This window comes from Anser cygnoides, chromosome 1, assembly GCF_040182565.1.
Source record: "Anser cygnoides isolate HZ-2024a breed goose chromosome 1, Taihu_goose_T2T_genome, whole genome shotgun sequence".
Taxonomy (NCBI): domain Eukaryota; kingdom Metazoa; phylum Chordata; class Aves; order Anseriformes; family Anatidae; genus Anser; species Anser cygnoides.
Window position 1 is genome coordinate 86,452,051 of NC_089873.1, and position 7,912 is coordinate 86,459,962.

Genomic DNA, 7,912 nt, shown 5'->3' on the forward strand with positions numbered 1-7,912 from the left:
AGGGCTTTGGGAAGGGGGAGATTTCAGAAGACTCTTGGCTAACTGTAAGTGAGGTTCAGAAATCTTTGAAATATCAAACAAAAGGTGGCATAACATCACTGGTAGGCAATTAAGAAGGGGGGATGGTTGGTCTTGTCTTTACCAGATGTTTTAAATTTCCAGGTACATTTCTGCTGATGCGTAGAAAATTGGTGCTGGCAATTTAGAGGGAGACAAGAAAGAAAATGTGAAAAGGAACAAATTTCTAGGTCAAACTGACCTGGAAAACAAGAAGAATAAAGGAAAGATCTTACAGGAAGCAAAAAGAGACTCTGCTTTGGAATGTTGCTACTTCATATACATCAAATATTTTTCATGCAAAATTTATATTTCTCCCTGCTTTAAAAGAGAAGGAATTAAAGTACTTTATTTGAAGTTTTATGAGGTTGAAGATGCTCAGGGGGTGCTAGACCAGTCTTTGACAACCTGACAGACCTTACTCTACCCAAAAGAGCAGTCAATATACAATCGAATGCGCCTAAAAACACTCTAGGAACCATCTGTACCTACTTTGGCTGCCACTGCATGATGAAATGCACATCATCAATGCTGTATAACTCTCACTGTACTAGCAAGAATGACTAGGAAGGATGATGTTGGCACTTAGTAAAATTACACCTTTGTTTTGCTTTGTAGACATGCCATGTGATGCAAAAGTCTTATAGGGTGCTCATGGGCTTTGCAGGATGAGGCTAATTCCAGTGCATAGAAATGGAGTACCGGTCAAATGTCATCTTTAATTTAGATCCCACTTGAAAAACACAGTCTGTCTCTTGGATGGTATTAAAGTAACTGCTTAAGTCAGGAGGTGAAGTAAAAACCTCAGGTTACGCTATCAAAAAAAAAAAATTAAATTAAATTCTAACCTTCTGATAAAAAGGAAAACAAAACAAAATTGCATATGACTGATGCAACAACACATTTGTGACTCTTTACCTGAGTAGATAGGAGTGAGATGAAAAGGAAAGTCCAGGAAGGAAGATGGAAGAGGGAACAGGAGATATGCTATCTATGTCTATTGAGGGCTTTGGCTATGACATTAGGGAAAAGAACTTGGGCTGTGCCAGCATAAAGGGGATGTTTTGGTGTGACAGACATACTTGCTTGTGAGATCCCTTCTTTGCTGTGTTCCTTTTGTGAGCGGGAGGGACGTTTCTTTGTTCAGTTATTGATAATCCATCCACGAGCTTGACAGTCCACTGCTGTTCTGTGCCCAGTGCTGTTCTTTCTAAGGCTCAGAGAAAAAATAAAATAAGTCAGGCCAGGTTAGGATTGGTAGACATACCAATGTAAAGCATGTGGAGCCATCAGGGATGTTTTTTACAGAGCTAGGTTGAGCAGATCTGACCCAGAGTCTTCAAACCTGTGTAAATTTTTAGTTCATCCCTATAGCCATGTAGGCTTTGAATGATTTGTTTGTTCTTTCTTTACTGAGATTTTTAAAAAGTGTGTTACTTTAAAGTGCCTGGGCACTGCACATATCCATAAAAACAGCATTCTCAGTGAGATGAAGAAAGCTTTACAGTCTCCTAAAATAGTGTCTGAATTCTGAACATGAAAAACAGAGAAAGGAAAAAGGAAAAAAAAAAAAAAAAGAATATTTCACTTCCTTTAGATTGTAAGGCCATTTATCATTCTATCATTAATCTTCTTATACTGGGGAAAGATTATGGGAAAAGTGGTAGCTCTTCAGTTACTTCATTATCTCTTTAGCCATGTGTCTTCTGAGAAACTTCAGTGTTTTTCTGACCCAAACATAGCAGTGAGATAACCTCGCTTCTTATTAACGTTGACAGAGGTACCTTGTCTCAACAGACTCCATAGATCTCTCTTCCTTTGGCATTGTACATCACAGAGTCCTTGTAGGAACATCTCAAGGATACACAGTAGCTGGCTTTGCAGCTGTGTCTTTTAAAGCTTTTCAATCTTTCATATCACTCCCCCCAACCTTTAGAAAAGATGTGCTTTCCAATTCTGCACATTAAGAATTTACCATTCCCTGGGATACCATGCTGGCATCCATTCCCTGTAGCACTTAAAAAGACAGCAGTATTTCATAGCTTTATTCAGTGTAAAAGTAACCTAGTTTTCCACCCACATTTAAATAGAATTGCTCTTACAACTTTGGAGTGAGCTTTAACAATTGCTTGAACTCACCCCAGGACCTGAATATTCACATTCCTGTCACACCCATCCATTTAGATCCAATGACGTCATAACAGATTTGGGGGAGGCTCAGGCAAGTGGCTTTTCAGCTTAAGTATTTCTGCAGAATTCTTTCTTCATGAAAGCTAAAGCACGTTAAATCCCCATAGAGCAGGAGCAGGCCAAGGTTGCTCTGTGTGCTTAAAACAGATACTCAGCATTGAAAATGAACTGGAAAGAGTGGAGGAGAGGAGGTTTGTAAACTGTTTATACCCCTGGAGCTGGCAAAATGGTGTTCAGGATTTTTTCTCAGTCATATGAGGTAGAGATCTTATAGTGGTAAAGTTCAGAGTAGTTATCCAGTCCTTTTACCATACATAAATCCTAAGAAACAAGAAATAAGGCATATAACAGCGAGGTGCAGCAAAATAATGGAGGACAAATAAATGAAATAACTTCATTCTCTCTCTTTTTAATACCTATATCCTGCCATTTGATTATGTAGTGTCAGTTTGCTTCACTGCCATGCTAGTAATTTTGTTTCCTTTTTTGAGCATTGTATTTTTGTGGCTTATTGCAGACTGCATTCTGCCGTCTGAGTTGCTACTGTATAGTTCACATTCTGCCCTCCCAGTTACAGTAGGAATATAAAGGGAGTAAAAGACTAATCAGTGAGCACAAAAGGAGAGAGAATACGTCCCTGAATGCTTAAACTCATCAAGAGAAGGCCTGCTGCCTTTTCAATTTTGAACACACAGTTTGTTCCCAATATCAAATACTATTCTTTTGGTAGTAAGGCCTATGGTTGCTTGTACTGAAAGCATTATGATCTAAGTACCAATTTTAATTCTCCACTCTATTTCACAAAACATTGTTAGTTTATGTCTTTAAGCTTATATGCATCCATGCTCGAATTTGAAGCAGGTTAATCCTGCGACCTTTCTGACACCTGAAGGAAACCTAGATCCCTGCATGGGTTTAAGGGGCTAAACTGATATCTCCACAAGACAGAACTGAAAACAGGGATATTCAAGTCAACAGCATTGCAGAGAGAGTAATCAAAGGCCAAAAAATGTGCAAGCTGTATCAGCAAGTTAAGGTGAAAGATCTCTGGCAGGCCTACCAGAAGGTGGACACCAGGATAGCATCTGCTAACTCCCCATTGGTCTCCTCCTATGTAAGTATATGTACAAAAGAAGAAGTAAATTTGTGTGTTAGTATGTGTACAGCAAGTTATGTATAACTGCATGCATATTTGCACATGCAAAAGGAGAAACTTGCTTCTCTTGGATGCTGTAAATACACAAAATATACCACCAAAAGACAGCTTCAGCAGATGCCAGGATGAAGAGGTACATGGGATACAATCTAGACTCTGTTAGGCATCTATAGTGCTCTGAAATTCAGCAGGATTGGATGTAAGGAAGCCAGAAAAAGCCCAGTTAAGGAGGAAGTTAGGGTTGAGATAACATATATGATTTTTTTTTCCAGCTCTTTTGATTTTTAACATCTTTTCCATTCAAAGAAGGTATTCATTTCATGTCCAAAAGACAGAATGTTTTTTAAAAAAACTCTTCATTTTAAGGCCTAGAAATAAAACAAGAGAAGAGCCATTCGTTATCTACCATGTCTTAATATCAGTGATAGAACTGTCATAAAGGAGCAACATCAGAAAATATAAAACACGGCAACAACAAAAAAATCTACAGGTCTAGGTATGCAACTAAAATAAAACAGACTGCATCAAGATATGTTTTGCAAACAGCAATGGCAATTCAGTCAGAGGTCCCAGCTTTTAAGAATAAATTCTCATAAGCCTTTAGTACATAGGAAATGTAAAAATTGCAAAAACAGTAGTTCAATTTAGAAATCAGATTTTGCCAATTTCAAATGTCCCACAATTACACTGTACCTTCACAAAGGTTAAGGAGCAAATACAATAGCTGTGTATTTGATTCATGATTGCTTGCTTTTGTCTTGCAGGGGGAAAACTACTCTTGTGGGATGGTTGTGTTGGTTGGTGCAGAAAAGTCCTTTAGTGCTTCTTGATAAACAGCAGCCTTTTCCAGGAACAGATGTAAAAATCTTTTTATTGAGGTTTATAGGAATAAAAGTTTTATTTCTTCCATCCTGATCAAAGATCTTCCCGTGTCCTGTATTCTCTGATCCTGCATCTTAGCCCTTCTGGGCCTTCATCCAGATAACTGAGCAACAGCAAGGCTCACATGCCCCTAAGTTGCTTGTAGCTTCTGCGTTACCTGAGACCTTTTCAATCTCTAGAGCAATACTTTAGTTGTAATCAACATTACCTGAAGTAATTTAGTAACATTCATTCTTCTGTTCCCACACTGATAACCTCAGACTGCTTGAGAAGCCTTTTTTTCTTCTGTAGATGTGCCTTCCTGTGGGCTCGCTATGATGGTACCTCCACTACTCTTCACAAAATTTCTTGGAGAACAATTTAGGAAGTTAGAGATCGACTTTTTCTTTGTTTGTTTCTTTATTCCCCTTTCTTTCCGCAGTTAACTAATAATTTGTGTTTTCTGTATCAGATCTGGCTGGTAAGAAAGTAACTTCCTTATTTCCTGGAACACTGGCTGGGAGTTTAAAGACCTGTACTGCCCACAGGCTGCTTGGGAAAACAAGTTTTATAGGCCTGGGTGGGAAGGATGGCAAGGTACCAAAACACTCTGTCACTCTAAGACTTCATATTACAATACTGCAGGTTATCACAGACTAGAAACAGCAAAAATTATTATCTCACCACTTTTTGGAGGCCATGTACTACCCTGACTATAACATACATACATGGCCAGCAGTCTATTTCAAATGTGTGTGAGTGGTAAATCAGGAAGATCTGTGATCTTCCTTATATATCAGGCTATATAAGAACCGTGTTCTCCACAGTGATGTTATGAAAGACTAACTACAGAATGTATTGTTATTTTCCTGTTTGTTGTGAAATCTTTACACTGATTCCTTTTCTGGTACTTGTATTTTGTAAAAAGTATACATTCATTAGGAAATATATTAGAAGCTGGAAGATACACAAGCTGCACTCTTCCCTCCAAAACAATTCAGATCACCTTTTTATATGACGCCCAATTGCAATATTCTAGCCAACACAGTCTAAAAGCAGGCAATTCAGTAGTCATAATGTGGCTTGAGTTTAGGAGAAAAAAGAGGGTTTATAATCTTTGGAGAAGAGGGTGGGCCACTCAGGAGGACTATAAAGATGTTGCGAGGCTGTGCAGGGACAAAATTAGAAGGGCCAAAGCTCATCTGGAGCTCAATCTGGCTACTGCCGTTAAAGATAACAAAAAATGTTTTTATAAATACATCAACACCAAAATGAGGACTAAGGAGAATCTCTATCCTTTACTGGATGCGGGGGGAAACTTAGTTACAAGAGATGAGGAAAAGGCTGAGGTGCTTAATGTCTTCTTTGCCTCAGTCTTTAGCGGCAAAACCAGTTGTTCTCTGGATACCCAGTACCCTGAGCTGGTGGACGGGGATGGGGAGCAGGATGTGGCCTTCGCTATCCATGAGGAAATGGTTGGCGACCTGCTACGGAGCTTGGATGTGCGCAAGTCGATGGGGCTGGATGGGATCCACCCGAGGGTACTGAGCGAACTGGCGGAGGAGCTGGCCAAGCCGCTTTCCATCATTTATCGGCAGTCCTGGCTATCAGGGGAGGTCCCAGTTGACTGGCAGCTAGCAAACATGACGCCCATCTACAAGAAGGGCCGGAGGGTAGACCCAGGAAACTATAGGCCTGTTAGTTTGACCTCAGTGCCAGGGAAGCTCATGGAGCAGATTATCTTGGGTGTCATCACGCGGCACTTGCAGGGCAACCAGGCGATCAGGCCCAGTCAGCATGGGTTTATGAAAGGCAGGTCCTGCTTGACGAACCTGATCTCCTTCTATGACAAAGTGACGCGCTTGGTGGATGAGGGAAAGGCTGTGGATGTGGTCTACCTTGATTTCAGTAGGGCTTTTGATACCGTTTACCACAGCATTCTCCTCAAGAAACTGGCTGCTCATGGCTTGGACTGGCATACGCTTCGTTGGGTTAAAAACTGGCTGGATAGCTGGGCCCAAAGAGTTGTGGTGAATGGACTCAAATCCAGTTGGAGGCTGGTCACTAGTGGAGTCCCCCAGGGCTCAGTACTGGGGCCAGTCCTCTTCAACATCTTTATCGATGATCTGGATGAGGGGATCGAGTGCACCCTCAGTAAATTTGCAGATGACACCAAGTTAGGTGCATGTGTCGATCTGCTCGAGGGTAGGAAGGCTCTGCAGGAGGATCTGGATAGGCTGGAGCGATGGGCTGAGGCCAACTGTATGAAGTTCAACAAGGCCGAGTGCCGGGTCCTGCACCTGGGGCACAACAACCCCAGGCAGAGCTACAGGCTGGGAGATGAGTAGTTGGAAAGCTGCCTGGCAGAGAAAGACCTGGGAGTGTTGGTTGATAGTCGGCTGAATATGAGCCAGCAGTGTGCTCAGGTGGCCAAGAAGGCCAACAGCATCCTGGCCTGTATAAGAAGCAGTGTGGCCAGCAGGTCTAGGGAAGTGATTGTCCCCCTGTACTCGGCTCTGGTGAGGCCGCACCTCGAGTACTGTGTTCAGTTTTGGGCCCCTCACTACAAGAAGGACATCGAGGTGCTCAAGAGAGTCCAGAGAAGGGCAACGAAGCTGGTGAGGGGTCTGGAGAACAAGTCTTACGAGGAACAGCTGAGGGAGCTGGGATTGTTCAGCCTGGAGAAGAAGAGGCTCATGGGCGACCTTATCGCTCTCTATAGGTACTTTAAAGGAGGCTGTAGCGAGGTAGGGGTTGGTCTGTTCTCCCACGTGCCTGGTAACAGGACAAGGGGGAATGGGCTAAAGTTGCACCAGGGGAGGTTTAGGTTGGATGTTAGGAAGAACTTCTTTACTGAAAGGGTTGTTAGGCATTGGAATAGGCTGCCCAGGGAAGTGGTTGAGTCGCCATCCCTGGAGGTCTTTAAGAGACGTTTAGATGTTGAGCTTAGTGATATGGTTTAATGAAGGACTTGTTAGTGTTAGGTCAGAGGTTGGACTGGGTGATCTTGGAGGTGTCTTCCAACCTAGACGATTCTGTGATTTTGTGATTCTGTAATGTTAAGATTTTGTAAGGCCTCTCTGGTCTAAACAATCTTGGTAGGCTTTCATAACTACACTTGTACTTGGATGTTGAAAACTAGCAAGCACATTTTCTAATTCCAGTGTGCTTTTAACCTCTGCTGGCAATATTCACCTTAGCTCACAAAGATGATTCGGTACACGGTACATAGCAATAATAATAGAAACATTAATTTTGCTAGTATCAATCTCATGATACATTGTCACATCCTTTCAGGATACTAAAAGTATATTAAATTTAATCTGTGAATGGTCTCAAATATTAGCTGAAGCTTTCTGCAAGTGATTAGATGTCTCCTTTATGGGCCCCAAAATGAGGGAAGCAAAAGGTAGAATTACATTTGCCATTACAATCCTAGAAATGTGGACAGTGTAATCAAGAAGATCTCTGCTTGCATCTTCTGGAAATGGCATATGTTCCTAGTGATGTAAATACTATTTTTCACAGTCTTTGACCAGACAATACTGATATTAAGTGAAATGTTCCCACTCAAAACACGTGCTTACATAGCAGAAGAAAATTAAAAACTTTCATAATAATAGGAAAAAATCTCATTAGGATATGGGT

At 41.4% G+C, this 7,912-nt stretch overlaps 1 long non-coding RNA gene across 2 annotated transcripts; it reads left to right on the forward strand.

Annotated features, from left to right (window-relative positions):
• Positions 1-1,982: 1,982 nt before the first annotated feature.
• Positions 1,983-4,465, forward strand: LOC136791369 (uncharacterized). 2 transcript variants are annotated; one of them, XR_010833219.1, is made up of 3 exons: positions 1,983-2,438; positions 3,106-3,361; positions 4,168-4,465. It is a non-coding gene; the product is annotated as an uncharacterized lncRNA (long non-coding RNA). The 2 variants fall into 2 exon arrangements; XR_010833220.1 differs by having other exon boundaries at positions 3,196-3,361.
• The last annotated feature ends 3,447 nt before the right edge of the window (positions 4,466-7,912 follow it).